At 38.7% G+C, this 17,143-nt stretch overlaps 1 protein-coding gene across 10 annotated transcripts in view; it reads left to right on the forward strand.

Moving 5' to 3' along the window:
- Positions 1-17,143, forward strand: part of auts2a (activator of transcription and developmental regulator AUTS2 a) — a 358,488-nt gene that overhangs the window by 43,891 nt on the left and 297,454 nt on the right. The gene's annotated exons all lie outside the window — the stretch shown is intronic.

The raw sequence follows: 17,143 nt of genomic DNA on the forward strand, positions 1-17,143 counted from the left end.
ATTTTCCAGCACAATGTGTCTGCCGGTTGAGGTTTCTGTTTTTATTTCTTTGTTTCTAAAATTTCATATCTCAAGATGAATGGAGACTAAGTGGGGAAAAAAAAAGTTTTCTCCCGTCCAAAATTAAATAAAAAAACAATCTGTTGACAGTAATACCATTTCATCCGCTCTCTCATTCTGCCAAAGTGTTTTTAAAAATGCTCTATAGTAATTAATGACGTCTCTCACTGAAGTAGCATTGAAGAAATGGAAAAAAAATAACCTGCATTATTTTGTATCAGTCAGTTTTCTTTTCTTTTACAATCACTACAAAGGGAAATTACTTAATAGTTGCTCTTAATTAATTCTTGACTTCAGTCGCTAAATCAGAACAACATTCTCGTTTCCATTAAATTGTCTTTAAAACACCCTTAACGAAGCGACTTTTACTCAAACTGAAGCCGCGTTCGGCACTTCAGTTTTATTTCTCCGACACGTTTAAAGCCCAATCAACTGAAGTAGAGACGAGACTAGTTTGACTTTGCAGACAAACGACGGCCTCTGTAATAAGTTCCTCTTTTCTCTCCAAAGGGTGATTTAGTTTTAAAAAAAAACAAAAACAGAATGTGTCTTAGCTTTCCTGCACTCTCACTTGAACTGTAATTAAGCCAGCGATGAGTCAGAAAGAGTTCACCCTTTACAAAAAACAAACAAACAAAAAAAAAGATCAAAAAACAGAAAAGTGGGAGATATTTTTAGGTAGTTTTTGGGAATTTCAAACCAGATCTTGTGGACAGAGGCTGCTGGTTGGAAATCGTCTTGTTAGCCTGCAGGGGCGCCTCGCTCTGTTTTCCTTCCTCTGCTGTGAACTAATTAGTTCTCAGTGGCCTGAAATGATTGCTGTGTCATTCAACTTGACTGGCACACAGAACTGTTTATTTACCCCTTTGTTTCCCCCGCTGCTGCCTGTAGACGCCGCGGTGAGCGTCGCTGCTAATGGTTATTAGCGCGTCGCGTGTAGACTCTTTGTTCTTTGTCACTGCAGTGAAGGTGTGTGTGTGATTTTTTTTATTCTCATAATTAGTGCGAAACAAATGAGAAGTAGGCAATTCGGCAACCATATAAAATGCCTTCAAATTTTTGGGGTTTTCCTGTAAATAAAACTAGATTCAGCATTGTTTTGTTTCTCCCCCCCCCCCCCCATTTTGTGAACTATAACATGCGGGTTCTGACTAGTTTTGTTTCATATTTTTTATAGCTTCTGTCTGGTTTTAGAAAAAAAAGAAAAATAAAACAAGTCGAAACTGTTTGAAGACAACATTCTTAAAGATCTGGCAAGTAAATATTTGAAAATGAACTTGCTGCATAACTCAGCTGTTGACTGATTGATTTTGGCGTCGCAGAGATGAGAGGGATCTTTGTTTAATGCAACAAAACTGATGCTCTGTGATCGGTGTTCAGTCACTGCCGAGTGAGTGTTTGCCTGTTTTTATGGCAGCTATCAAATAAACAGGTGTACTTTTCTGTCGAAATCCCTTAGAAATAAATGCTGGATAATGTTGTACTTCTGGAAAAAAAAAAAAGCTGCTCCCCGGGTTTCTGACACTCGGCACATCTCGGCTTGCTGAGGGAGCCACTAACTAAAGCTTTTATTACATCTGCAGCTTTCATTCTTTTCGGAAGGGACAATGAAAGTCATTTTTCTGCTCCTGCTTTGCCCAAAGACGGCCTGCTTGCACAGTACAGCGTCATCTGTCTGAAAAGAGCAAAGGTTTCCTCGTTACAAAACACACCGTCTCTCAGACACTTGGGCCATAAAAGGAGCAGGCTGCTTAAACAGGTGTGAAATACTCCACAAATAGACGGTTCCCACTGTGCTTATTAATGCATATTAAGGTATATTTGGTTTTACTGAAGCAGGAGGTTGTAGCATTTTTAGAGATGATGTCACATATTAAAGAAAAAAACAACCCTGAAATGAATGTGATGACATTTTAGGTGGGTAGTGCGATGTGCAGCAGATTTGCGTTACTGCAAATTTGGCTGGATCTTCAGCGCTCCTTTCGGTCTGGAAGGGTCAAAGATCAGCAATCGGCCAGAAAACTGCGATCGGTGGGCTCTTACCAAAAACTCAGCTTTGCAGGAAGAAACGATTACGTTTCAAACTATATATCGACTCTAGCTGGTCATTGCATTGTAAGGGACAGACTAGAGTTGGGGTACTTTATCTAATCGAGGGAATCTCATGAAAAACAGCTGATAAATATGATTTCTTACAGCGTCGTGACAGTCTGCTTGGGCAGTGTTGAAAACACAGATTCCTGTGTTAAAAAAAAAAGCCACACACACATTGATTTTCTTTTCTTTACAAAACCAGAAAGATTCTTAGTTGTTTTCTTCATTAAACAACTTTTATAGTGGTGCAGTCTGTCCTCAAGGATTTCCTCAGAGACACGGAGATGAATATGTCACATTCAAGTGCCATTTTAGAGTAAAAAAAAAATGGCATCAGCCATTGAACTGTTAGACAAACACCTTGACACTCTAGTCATTCAAGGAGCTTGATAGAGAACGTGGAAATGAGGCCACTTATTTGTGCTACGAACTGACTCGAGCTCTTAGGAGTTTACAGTTTATTGTCAGCCTCTTACCTTCAATAATCCTCATGGTTCTGTGCTGAGCTGAAAGGAATTGGCTGAGTTCTTTGATTTTTATTTGTACAAAATGCCATAATTAAACTAGAGTTCTTAACGAATCACTGTCTACATGTCATTTTGAATTGCGAACTGTTGAGCTTGTGCATCCGGCGCACAGTTTAAATCGAATAATTTGTGTTTTTTTTGAATAACAAAAAGGGAATATCGCTGAATTCTTCCCTCAGGCTCATTATGAATCATCCTGCATGTCCTCATCTGATCACCGTGTCAGCAGAGCGTCAGCAGCTACAGTGCAGCCTCTCCTGCTGCATATGAAAAATGTACCATCAAAAAAAAAAAAAAGAGAAGTCAGCTATGTTCTTAAAAATGGCTCGCTTTCTCTCATTTGATCTCGAAATGCTTAGGTGCGAGGAAGTCGCGGCAATTACAGCAACTCGCTGGCATAGCAACAGCTTGTTATTCTGAAAACTTCATTATATGAATTGAACTAATGTTTTTTTTTTTTTCTTTTTCTTTGACACAAACCTCCTCTTCCTCATCCTCCATTGCAGGAGATGGAGATTTTCATTTACAGGGATTCTTGTTACCTGTGGAGCGGCATGTCTGCCTCTCATCTTCCACTGTAAGCTTTAACGTCTGCAGGCTATAAATAAGGCAGGAATCTGCAGCCTTCAGTCTCTTTAGTCTTTATAAAAGCAGGAAACGGAGTTATGAGCGCACAGCCGGTGCTTCCTTCATTGATTTAGCGTAACTGTAACTGAAATGAGGTAATCTGTTAAGCTCTTATGGGAAAACTAAATAGCTTTTTTATTTATTTATTTATTTATTTATTTTTTTGCTGTAACAGGAACAAGGAAAAAGATTTATGCTTTTGTTTACCTTCATATTAATATCCAGTTTCATTTTATATCTTTTGCTCAAGTTCTAATATTTTTAAGCATCTTTTCTGTTTGTTTTCTTTATTTTTTCCTCAATGTTTTAAAAAAAAAAACAACGGAAAACTTGCTACGTAGATGGATTTCCGAGGGTAGTCCAACAGCGGCCCACATTGTCCTTTTGTGTTAAAAAATGTTAAAGTTTACAGGAAATATGACTGAAATGATGTGTTATTGGAGAACATAATTGACAGTTCTTGAAAACCAGCTAAAGTCAAACACAATCAGATACAACTGAAATAAGTATGTTTTCTTATTGTTTTGCATTTCAGTTAAATCCTAGTTGGGTAATCGGTGAGTAGAGCGAAGAACAGGCAGGAGCGCCTCGCTGGTCACGTGCATGTAAAGGTAGCAGAAATTAAAATGGACAACATTGAGAGCACATTTTTGTAGGCTTCATTAAACTTTCTTGAGATACAATATTCAAGTCAGAGGTTTTCTTGTGTTTTCCTAAATACTTCCATTTTGTTTGGTTATGCTCTGCTGGTTGCGATTGGTTCTTCACCCAAACAAATTCAGTATTTGCCAGGAGTACTGTGGGTGAAAAACACTAGTTTGTTATTGTGGTTTCATTTTTATTTATTTATTTTTTGTCTCTATTGGCCTTTATTTGACAGTAAGTCAACAGGGAAAAGGGTTTTTTTGGAGAGAGGGCAGCAAAGGTCAACAGGCCCAGACTCAAAACTGTGACGTATTGAGCGAGTATGTAAACACACACACACACACACACACACATGCCCACACACACACCCCAGGTTATTCTTTGTTCATAAAGATACATGCTGTCATATCAGTCTCGTTGAACGTAAATCTCTCAAAGCGGGACCAAAACTCCGACTTTACAGCTGCGCTTTTAGAGATTTGTGTCGAACGTGAGCAAGTGGTGAGGCTCGTATCGTTGACGTGTGCGTTGGTGCAGTATCATCCAAAAACACTGAAATTATAAGCATTGCGACCTTTTATCAAAGTCCTACAACAAGCTCTTGATCTTTCCAATCCGTTACGCTCTATTGCAAATGGAGGTTAACATTTTTTTCTGTAGTTTAGTCAGCTTTCCTCTTGTTGTCATAAGTTTGTTTTCCTCTGAAGAGATCCGAACATTTTTCCCTTAGTTATTATTACTTTAACAGTTGCGGATATCTTCCACTGCTCAGTAAAATCAATCCAAATATGTCACACAGGAACACAGAACCAAAGGATGAGGAACGCGACCCAAGAATGACCTCGGCATCAGGTCGCCATTGGATCAGATGGAGCCCGTCTTTAATGATTTACCTAACCGACTTGAAATGATGAATACAGTTACTTTAAAGGAAAATGTCACAAGTTGTTATAACTTCATAAATCACTCCGATCATTCAGACGCTCGGCTTCGTCTAACAGCGTATTTGCATTCGCTGCGCTCGGGGCCAACAGCTGCTCAGACGCTAACAAAGAACTCAGTGAGCGTTGGTCCAATTTAATGATCTCTCTTGTTTTTTGTTTTTTTTGTACCCAGTTGCTTAGCAACGTGGATCTGTTTATCTGAAGCCTTGGCATCCTGTTTGAAACTTTGCGTCGTCGATCTGAGGCGTTCTGGAATAAGAAGCGATGCCACACAAAAGACGTGTGGAATCAAACTTTCTTCTTCTTTTTTTTTCTCGGCTGTCCCAGGACTCAGACCCAACCTGAGGCGTTTTCAGCACCGCCTCTGAACCAATGAAAGCAGAAAGTTGAGAGAAAGTCTGATTGGTTTTGGGCTTGACGGAGACATCAGGTTGATTGAATCCCACCTTCTCCCTTTAGCCACTGTAGTTAATAGTTAATTAAACTGTTTGCTGTTACTTTTTTTTTTTTTTTTTTTTTTTTTGGTGTCTGTAAATTGCAGCTTCAGTTTCTGGCAGCGTGTTGGAGGAAAGCTCTCAAGACAGGAAGACTAAAGCACCACCTGCTATTCTCTCCCTCCCCGAGTCAATTTTCTTCTGTAAATCATAGTGGCAGAGGAGGGGAAAAAAGAGGGAATGGGAGCTCTTACTACAAAGACACAGCTTGAATAAAATCAAGTATTTCTGTTTCACCTGACTCCAAATCTCAGGATAGAGCTGTTATTTGTTTTTAACAACAGTGATGGTTTCATTTAAGTTTTACAAAGATTTGATTTGTCGATGTTGATTTTTATCCAATTTTTCTTCAGGTCATGTAGCACAAGAAGACACAGGAGCAACATTTATTTTATTATTTTCCTGTCATAAGTGGTCAGTAAGTGTTGATATTATTAGTAGCAGAGGCAATGTTATAGTTAGAAAAAGAAAAAAATCGGGGTTTTAGTATTTTTAAACAAAAGAATTGCAGAGTTGGCATTTTAAAATGCCTTTCTCATCTCATAGCAGAAATTAGCATTGGCAGCTTTAGCGGCGCTGAAGTCTCTGTATTCTGCAGAGAAAATAGAATTGGAAATGTTGACAAAACTATGTCAGCATTTCCAGGGTTAGCATGTTTCATAGCTGAGGCTGAAAGTTAAAAAGAATATATAACAGAGTGATTTTGTACTGTTTAGCCTTCCTGTTAGCCGCTGAAAGTCTTTCTCTCTAACAGCTGGAAATGAGCCGTCTCTTACATCTCTTTAACTTGTCCTGAATTACTTTTAAAACGCCTCACGGTCATGTAATAATAGCCAACTTTTGCATCATCTCACTGCAGTGACGGCATCCACACAGAAGAGTGTCCCAGCAAGAACTGCTCACATGTGATGAGTTCACTGATTGGAAAAAGATCAGATTTTTGAGTTTTTAACTGACCAGTCATCGTCAACCGGAAAAAAATAAAAGCAAAAATAAAATAAATAAAACAGTTATGATCACTTGATATATCTTTCAAGCTTGGATTATATAAGGAGGAACATATTTTGTATAATCAATTTTTGAATGACACCAGATAGATACGAAATAATAATTGGTACTACATTAAGAACAAACCTAATTAATTTTAATTAATGCATCAAATCAGAGCCTCAGTGGCAAATTACTTGTTTTTTTGAAACTGCGTAGATTCAGACAGGTGAGCAGAAGGCGGAGCTGATTGGTTCACAGAGGCTGTGACATCAGTCCAATCAGCAGCAGCAGCTAGTGTGAAACAACAAGGTGAGCCGATATTGCAGCCAATCACAGAGCAGAACTGGCTCATGTCTATTTAAAACACAGTGAGATGCAACGGAGCACAGTTACATTTACCGATGGTCGTAACAGACGGCAACTTAAACATTGATGTTTCTGTTGCTTCTGTTTATTACCATTAATATTTCTCATTATTCCAATTGTTTGACTTGCTGAATTCAGCTCATAAAGACTCCGTTGATCCCAAAGAGGAAATGAATGTCGCCGTAACTGGAATTATTCAAGAACAGAGAGCGAGCTGTCGTCTCAGGACGGCTGAACAAAGGGACAGAACCTCCTCCTCATTTGTCACCACATCTGTCGGCAATTAGGTGCAATTATCTTGACCATGGAAGACGGTTTCAAAGTCCATCCCAAAATGCATCTGGGCTGGAGACTGATTTCCACACGCTTGTTCTTGTTTGTCCTGAGCGGATTAGAAAACATGGCACCTGAAACATGAATATTTAAGAAACTTTACCTGTTTGTGCCGCTGAAATAATAAACCAGAGCAGCTTTGAAGGCTGTGTTGGTCTCCGTGTTTGTGCAGCCGGTGACGAGCCACTCTGTCCGCTTTGCTTACTCAGAGATTACCATGAACAACAACAAAAAAAAAGCCTGAGGATGACAGTCTGTGTCTATCCTCATCTTTATTTCATCAGGGTAAATGTTGTGGCTTCTCGTCGCCCGTATTGAATACGTTTGTTTTTCATTAAGTCCCGCGCTCGGCAGAAGGAACTGCAGACTCGCCGTTCTGCTGCAAACAGATTTTTTTTTTTGTACCCAAACATAACGCTGTGTCATCAACACAAACGTACAGAAGCACATTTCCTCACTTTGCTTTTGCCAACACAGAGTAAATTAGAAAGCAAAAGCATCATTTTTCAGAATGATTCACTTTGACAGGCCTGGCCGTTGCTTTGTCACTCCGCGCGCAACCTCGCGTTCGCCGCCCGATTGTTCAGGCCACGTTGTTGCCGTCTTTGATGCAGAAAGTGTTTGCCGGTGTCGCTTTTCTTTATTTCGACAAGTCAGTTGTGTTTTCCTCGCTTGCTGCCATTACTCCAGTCAGCCTTAATCATGTGTGCACTCGGAAAGCGGAGTACTGCCAAACACAACAGATGTTTGTAGACGGGATAACCCGTTGTGTTCAAGTGCTGTCAGTACAACGGAAAATACAGTGCAAGAAAACGGTACAAATTTTATATATATATATATATATATATATATATATATATATAGCAACAGATGACAGTGTTCAATTAAACATTTATGAAGCAGAAAGGATGTAATTGCTGTTTGGTTTGGATTTCTTAAACAAATCCCTATGCAAGTGTAAACGCTCTGATGAATACAGTATTTTCATGTGTGAAGTCGTCCTTAGGGAAACGGCTTTATTGGTTTATTTAACAAACGTACTGTTTGGATGGATGTCATAGTAACGTATAACAAGGAATAGATTGATGTAGTATGAATTAGTCCTGCAGTAGCAAACAGTATAATAAAACACTTAAAGATTTGAACAGGCGTTGCGTTCTTCATGTACAGTAGAAATACTTTCTGTTTGATAAAGATTGTGTGTAGGGTGAGATGGTCTAAAGTAGAGCTGCCTTCTCCAAGTTCTCCCGGTGCTGACTAGCAACAACCAATCAGAGCAAAGAGGACGGTCTTAGCGCTGTCAATCATGCTGCTCACCTTTTTCCTTGCCTCTGCCCCTTGCTTGCTTACAGGTGGAGGAGATCAATCTTTTCACAAATGATCTGTCACATCACGACGGTTCTGAGACTCAGCTCAGTTAGGAGATGCACTATCATGCAGAAATTTGACTTTATTTCACTAAACCTATGTTGGATTGATGGAATAAATGACATGTATATTGAATTATTTTCTAATCAGTTCCCAGGAGAACTCCTTGAACTAAGTCTGGAAAACTCTGCCGATCATTTAATTAATTTGCTTCTTTTTTTTCTTCCCTTTACCTCATTTAATTCCTGTTTTATCTACAAGTGCAAAGAGAGATGCTACGTGGCACCGTATACATATATATATTAAAGCTGTGCCGATCAGATTTTTTTTTCAGATATTATCTGTCTCATGTTAAGACAGCAAAAGTTTGAATACGTATGTAAAATGTATTTCTTTAGGTTAGGTGCTGCAGCTTTAAATAGAGGTTCGGTGTGAGAGTCACTACCAGGTGGAGCAGAAGCGGCGCTCCGTCTGTGAAATATTACTACCTGTAGCGCGTAGCAGCGGTTCAACACAGAGATCAGAACCAGCGTCTTACATCGCAGCTCGAAGACTTAAATAATTTTGCGGGTTATTTGTTTAGCTTTCTGACCGTCATGCTAATCCGGGTGAGTGTTTGTAGCTGTTTGCTGCTTTACCTGCTATCTGATCGTCTTTTTTTACTGCAGTGAGCCTCGATGTAGAGATGAAAATGAGACGATTATGATCGGTGGCCGATCGATCGGCACACCTCTAATAAATATATATATATAAATATTTTGGACAGATATCACTTTGATGTTTAAAATAAGTTAATGAGCTCTCACTCAGGGCTCATCATTATGCATCTATTCTGAAAAAGACGAGCTTGTGTACGCCATCAGCTCTTCCTCGGTTACAAGAAACGAGATTGAAGTGTTGAACTAAGATAATGCGAACACACTGAGAGCGTAATCCAACAATTAAGCACTTAACCTCAAGTTGCCTACCAGTCTGTGTGTGAGTGCATGAATAAACTCTGCTCTAGGATAAAACCCTCGTAGGGATGTATATGCTTAAAGGACTATAAATAAATTTTCCATTGAAACGACCAACCTTGTGGCATCCAGACATACAAGTTTACAATGTACTTTAATAAAAAAGGAAACACAAAACAAAGCTAGACCTGGACATATAACTGTAGCTGTGGTTCTGTTGACCACATAATTGCGCAATTTGACATTTTGAAAATAAATTTGCTTAATGCAAACACTCCAGTTTTTATATATATATATATATATATATATATATATATATATATAACTTTTTCATTAAAGTTTTGGCGCTAGGATGAGGTGATTTTTTTGGGGGGGTTTTGTCGCGTCAAAGTTGGTTTATTTTGCAAAACTGCAGTGGAAACACTATTGCGCATCAACCGAGTCGCGTGATCAACAACTGGATGTTGCCACTGGCGCAAACCACGAAGAAGACAACAACAGGAAGTAGTTGGAGGATGATGTTTTTTAACAACTTCGCGTGGACAAACTTTTATTCATGTGTGATTTTAATTGGGTTTCTTACTTAAAGGAAACAGTTGCGAAATTGACAAAATACTACTAGTAATAGTAATTTTGAGTGTATCAGATTCTGAGAATCTGTGTGTGCAGTGGAGGGGACAATGGACCCATGACGTCGGTATGAACTCATCAGGCCTCACTCTGGCTGTTACGTTAAATACACAGTCTCTACACCCACATAGTTCACCACGAGTTTTAACATGAAACATCCTTTAAAATAATGGGATATTGGGGGAAAAAAAAGGTGAAAACATCGACAAACTGAGTCTAATTTGAGTTCAAATTAGAGGCAGTAGGACCACACATATGGTTGGTCGGAGTAACGTGGAGCCACTAATTCTGTTGAGCTTAAAGAATCTTGACGTTTAAACTGTTCTAAGCCCTTTTTCCACCCACTGACTCTTACGTTTTCTAAACCTTTAATCTGTCAACCACACGAAATCGTAAAAATAAAAGATTTTCATCCTCTATATTGGTATCTAAAAGTCAATTCTGCACACTTGCAATCAAAGCTTGGGCTTAAGGGGCTACGAGAGACGGAGTCGGTGCTTCCTGCTCGGCGAGGCGTGAACCCTTACACACACAGAGGCAACAGTTCAGTGCTCCGAACTGAACTTCTAACTGATTGCATCATGGGAAACAACAGCGGTGAATTTTCTGATAATGTGTTTGACTCACCACTTAGAGTGGGCTTAATGCTCTTAACCACGGGCTGGAAATGTGATAATCAGGCAGGGACTCTGAGGCATTAGAGACAATTCACTGCTCAACAAGATGGTTGGAGTTAACATACCCCGCTCTCCACTGGGGCCTGACACATTTATCCACCTTTATCAGTGTATTTATCTTTGATTGGACAAGTGTATGTGACTTTGTTTTTTTTTTTTTTTTTTTTTTTTTTTTTTTTTTAGTTCAACCACAATAAGGTTACCTCACAGTGGTTAGCTTTGCTTCTGTATCTTCATCAGGCAATGTCCTTAGACCAATAATATGTTGCTTTGGTGTTAAAACTTAGATTCACAGGCTAGCATGCAGCACAGACGAGCGTGCCGTTTTAAATCTTAGGATCGAAACCGCAAGCACAAGCGTTTCTGATCGTCTATAAAATGTTGAATGTTAATTTAAAATGAATTTTTACATCCTATCGGTTTACATCACACGTCTTATTCGCTTTGCTCCCAACCAACTCTACATCGTCTAATTCTCTAAACACGCAAAGTGGAAAAGCCAGAAGCTGGACGTGCTATGCAAAAAAAAAATGAGTGACTTGATTTAAAAACAGTTTATCATTTTGACACTGATTGTATTCAAAGTGCGCAGCGAGGTCTGACCTGGGGAATTTTGAGCCTCCCAAACAAAACTGCAGTGGGGAGCCTTGTGATCGACGACACCAATACATGATGAAGACATCATAAAATAAAACTGTAACCAATCACCTATGATGATTTTTGTGTCTTAAACATGTTTCCTGTTGTGTCGGAATCTAACACAGACTCAACACAGAGTGCTTTGAAATTTTTCTTATTTTCCTTTTAATTTGTATTTTCAACATTTTCAATTATAGACATTGATGGGTGTTTTTTTTTGTTTTTTTTTTTTCCTGAGAGGCAATAATTCACTCGACACCTGGACACACGGACGCCGCGGGCATGTCTGCTGACCTTAAATGTAATTACATTCATCTTAATTTAGCTTTATAGAAAATATAATTAAAAATCCGTCTGTTCTGGCTTTGTTAATTTGTCGAGGTTTCCTGTAGGTAAACATTCAGACTTGACGCCGCATATATCGTCTCTGTGCACAGCCGCTGCTGTCAGTGTTGGCGCTGAACGATTCTTTCTGAGTCCCGTCATAAGTTTTCTCTTATTTTCTGTTCCGACAATGCATGTCATGTTGCATTATTTGCCTTGGATGAGAGTGGGCGGAAAGGCAAACGAGATTAGTTGATGCATGCACTTGTTTTTCTATGAGTGAATCGAGGCTTTCAGAAATGATTTCATGAGTCAGTGTTTGTAGCATGCCTTTCAAACTCGCTTCTGTCCCATGTTTTCTTTTTTTTTTCTTTCTTGACAACAGTAATGCTGGTGAAATAATGCTCTGCAGAGACACAAAGCATACTTCAGGGTGGTCTGTCAGTGAGCAACTGCTTGTTTTAGAGTAGTGGAGGATTTATTCTTAGCTGTGTATAATGGAAAATTGGCTGCGATTTCATTCCTTATATGCACCGTCTGCCAACTCTGAAGTTCACTTTGGGCTACGTGGTATAATTGCTGGGCTAAAGGTAGGATTTGATGGGACTCTGGCTCATCTTTCTTTTTTCTTTTTTTTCTTTTTTGCCCAATAAATAGAGAATCTGTGTAAGGAACGGTATCCAGGTGTAAGACGGAAGCAAAACTCCCTTGCAAAAAGTCAAGTTTTAAGAAATAACTGAATATTTAAATCAAAGCATAAAAACAAAACAATAAAAACCATTAGTAGTAGTATTACAATTATCATGTTAACTCTTGCCATATGATGTTAAAAAAAAAGGTAGTCAAAGTCAGTTGTCATTACAGCTGCTATGGAATCATTGTTGATCCAAGATAGAGATTGTATAAGACGACTGCATCTAAAAGCAAGTTAAAAGTTGATTAAAACATGCTGAAGAAATGTTTTCTTTTTAAAATATTTGCTCTATAGAGTATGTGCGTCACTGTTACTGTGATGTAGTATCACATTTTATTTTTTTCCAAACGTCATGAATGGAGATGAAAGTTCAGTGTTAAATGTGGGCGCATGAGGTGGTTAAATGGATATGAACAGAATTATGTGGTTCTCAGTTGGAGCCACTCCAAACATTTGGCATGCTGAGGTGAGTGACTCTTTATCGGCACAGACAGAGCGCCTGCATTGTGTAGAATGAGGTGAAGTAAATTTTGGGAGTAAATTGAAATAAATTGCGTTTGTTACAGGATCAAAGGTTTAGGAAGGTGGAGCGTTATTTGCATAAAACTGCATTAGGTGTAGTGTAATGTGATGGGGGGGGTTAATATCCACACACCCCTTTAAACTACAGACCGGACTGTTGTGTTGCGACACATTAAGCAAATTGCGTATCAGACAAAGAATATAGATCATAATCTTCCAACTGGATACCTACTGAAGCATTCAGGTGTCATTCATTTGATGAGTCAAACAACAGAACAAAATTGGGGCTGTAGGTTTTAGAAATCCACCGATCAGATATTAATATCAGTATCGGTCCTAAAATTGAAAAAGTTCTAGATTGGGTATTGGTGAAAGTTTGCTGCAGTTTCTTTTTTTTTTACATGTTTGACCAAGATAGTGAACCTATTGTTTTCAGTTTTAGTTTTTTTATTATGTATTTCTCATTGGTTGTTGTTGCTCTGCCTGAACAAATTAAAGTTGTCGTTTTTACGCATTTGACCAAGCCTGTGACGCTTCTGGTGTATTTAAATGTGCTGTAATGGTGCAGAGTTGTCAAATAAATTAGTAATTCAGTACATTTATGTCTGTATTAAAAAAAAAAAAAACCTACATTTTGAGTAAGTCCAGCACTTGTTTTTCTGTATCGGCTGATACTAAACCACAGATATCTGTATCGGTTAGGAAGTCTCCCTGGTAGGCCACCCACACTGCCAGTCGGGTCACAGTTATGGACATTTCCTCAACTTTTACCCGCAATGAGTTACTACTAGAGCATCTCTCAACATGCACAATGCTGCTGGTCCAAAAATGACAACATTCTGCCAAGTGTTTGATCAGCTTATAGATATCTTCTTGCCGCCACCGGCTGCTTCAATCAGATTCAAGTCATGCTGTGACTGTGAGGCCTGCATGCAGCCGTCTAAATTAAGTCAGATTGCTTTCTGCTTCTTCTCCAGCACAAGCGCTCCTCTCGGTAGCATTGCTGCTTCCACAAGTCGGCTCCTGGTCTTCTGACAGTCCATCAAACCTGCGCTGTACAAATGTGTTTATCAAAACCGTTTCATCTGCTGCCAGATAAAAGGGGCTTTGAGTTTGAGTGACAGAATGTAAACGTGGCACTTTCTACATCCACATGCGATCTGTGATCTCATTTCTCCCCCCCCCCCCCCATTCAGATCCATTTCTTTGATTTCCTATGAGAAAAAGGAAGTTGGGACTAAAATGCAGCATTTACTTCCCGTATCTAAGTTTAGTTCATTAGTTTAAAAAAATAGAACAATGATTAAACTAAATTGTGAGACCACAACTAATCATGAAATTTAATGTGCCAAAACACTGGGGGGCAAAATCCTTAGTTAGCAACTACTCTCCTGTTTTCTAAAATAGAGAAGTAGTTTCTCTGTTTGCTCTTTTGTTTAGGTGTCTACGAATTCATCTGCGGTAGTTTTTGCATAAAGATGGCTAATTTACAAGACAAGGTCTGGGTGCTGTCTCTAGGCTCAACAGCTGTGCCGTTTTATTTATATTTCGTAAAGGTTGACATTTTTAAAATGTGTTTGGGTGAAATCTACTCTACCAGATTGTGTTTTCATTAATGCTAGTAGCTGCAATAATTGCTAATGTCAGTTGCCACAGATGGATTAAAATATAAACTCTGTCAATCTTTAAAGCTAGCGCTAAAATATCCTTACGACTCTACTTCATGGTGACTTCTACATAACAGAGTGGCATGATGTCACCTCTGCTTCTAATATTGATGATGACTTCTCACGGCAGGAGGGTCTGGGATGCTTTCAATGCTGTTGTTGTACCTCCTTATCATCCTCAGTTCTGATTGGTCCACCTCTCATCCTGTCATGCTGATTTTGCTAAGACTATTTTTCCACAGAAAAGTTTATTTTTACTGCAGTTTTACTTTCATACCCTCTAAATGAATTTCCGCTCAAAGCTAACTTATCATTGACTCCCGTGTCGGTGGCTATAGTAAATAGGCTAGTCTTTTACTCTTGTAGTCAGTGTTATGAGCCTGTTCATACAAGTTTTAGACCTTAAATAACTTCAGCGTCCTCAGATCGCTGATTTTTTTTTTATGCGTTCACTAGCAGCTCAAATGCAATAAAGCTGTATTTCTTACAGTGTTGCCTGGCCATCTGTGCTAATTAAAAATGGTGTGGAAGTGGTTAGTGCGCCTGCTGTAAGGGTTGATGTTGGCTCACCACTGTGATGCCTGTCAGCCATCGACTTAAGATGTTGGCATCGTCTGCTGCTTTAGACCACCGACTACTATTGTGCACATTACTCAAGTGAACAAAACTCCATGAAGAAGTCCAGATGGTTATTTTGGCACCAAAATCTGATGTCCGTTATGAAATTAACATAAAACAAAAGCTTCTTTTGTTGTACTGGTAGGTCTGGCAAAAATTAACCAGATTTCACTCCACAAAGTGAATTTCGACCCTTCAACACTAACGGCCAGATCATCTGATGTAATGAAAAATCTCCCAGCGGGGATTATCATCTGCGCTCCTTTCAGTACAGTTTGTGCAACAAAATGTGATTTATCAAACTGAACGTGTGCTGATTTGGCTGATTTTTCTTTTAATTATTGGTGTTAAAATGAGTTTTTTTCCTACATTTTCTGCCATGCGCGCTTATAAATTATGTTTTGGAGATAAAGTCACAGTGAATGTTGGAAAGCATTCACAGTAAAATGGAATTATAGTAATATATTAAAACAAAATTACACATTGCACATTTTAAATTGTATTTAGCATCTTTTCTTGAGAATTAGAATAATGAGGGTTTTCTGTTCCTCAGATGTTTCTGAAAATGTGCAAAGGTTTCACATGTAAAGGCAATCAGAAAGGCTAAGTTCTCTGTTTTATGCTGCCTCTGCACAGAATGACTCCTAAAGTACAAAAGAAACTTTTCTTTTATGTTTTGCGTCATTCGGCTGAAAACTGTGTGCTTTATATCTGTTAATTTGATCATTTTCAGTAAATAAAAGACATCGATCCATGTATTCCATATAGTATGCATTATATGTTTTTTTTTCTCGTGTAGGTCAAGTAGACTTTGTGACTCTAAACAAGCCTTGTTTGGTAGGAATGACGGCGAAAATGGTTCTTTAGATTCGAAAGGTTGCTGAGCTCTGCCCTGGAGTATGCTGACCTTTACTTCAACTCGGAGGCCTCCACAAAGCCGCCTGCATTTCAATTTCAGCACGTTCCATTACAGAGGTCAAACATTCAAAAGAATAAAATAGAACAACTTTCTCATAATGCATCCAGCTTTCGCTACAGTTGGCTATAAAGCCAGAAACACAGCTTCCTTTTAACCCTCCTGCAGTTTTTAAAAGACACTGGAGAGTTTAAAGTCATTTAGATCACGCAGGTTTTTTTACTCTGTGTTTTCTGGCGGGGCCGCACTGACCCTGTGTGCCCTTGTTTCGTGCATGTGTTTTGGAAACTGACGGTCTGACGGGACAACTTTCGGATGTTTAATATTGCTATCTTAGTCTTTTTCAGGTTCTCGATTATTTTCTGTAAGAACATACATTTTCTATATTATTGAGAACCTGATAATATTTAGTTATTTATCTGTATAAACCTTTGTATACATTTCTGGCATCAGAATTCTGCATACAAAACAGGGCAATAAAACTAGCTGCGATGACTTAAAAATGAAGGTGCTGCCCCTCATTTAATTGTTTTAAAGTCTTAAAATGATTCCGAAATTCAGCTTATTATTTTTGATTTTTAAGGAGAAAAAGTACTAATGATTCACTGGAATATGCATTTTTAAATTAAACACGGTAATATTTAAAACTTTTCTTGACCCTAAACACTGCTTGCCGGCTTTATTCACTTATTCCTCTTGAAAATGGTAAACAATTGCTTAACAATATTTAGCTTATCTTTAGCTTATCAGACTAGACAAAAAGTGAATAACATTTTACATTCACAGTAAACCTCACCTCCGCTGTTTTTCATTTCGCAAATTTCTCCATCTCTCCTCCTCCATCAGCTCTGAACACCGGTGTGCCTGGCATCATAGGTTACTTCTTCTATCACTTAGAAGATCAGTGTGAGCACTGCTGCAACCTAGTGGCTTGAGGCCTGTTTGAAGTTCAACCACTAAAAATGACTATTACAAATACAAAAAAAAAAAAAAAATCATCCCACTGACTCCTAAGCTCCTCTATTTGAGATGCACTGAGTCAGCATGACGTG

Source organism: Poecilia reticulata, linkage group LG14 (assembly GCF_000633615.1).
Source record: "Poecilia reticulata strain Guanapo linkage group LG14, Guppy_female_1.0+MT, whole genome shotgun sequence".
Taxonomy (NCBI): domain Eukaryota; kingdom Metazoa; phylum Chordata; class Actinopteri; order Cyprinodontiformes; family Poeciliidae; genus Poecilia; species Poecilia reticulata.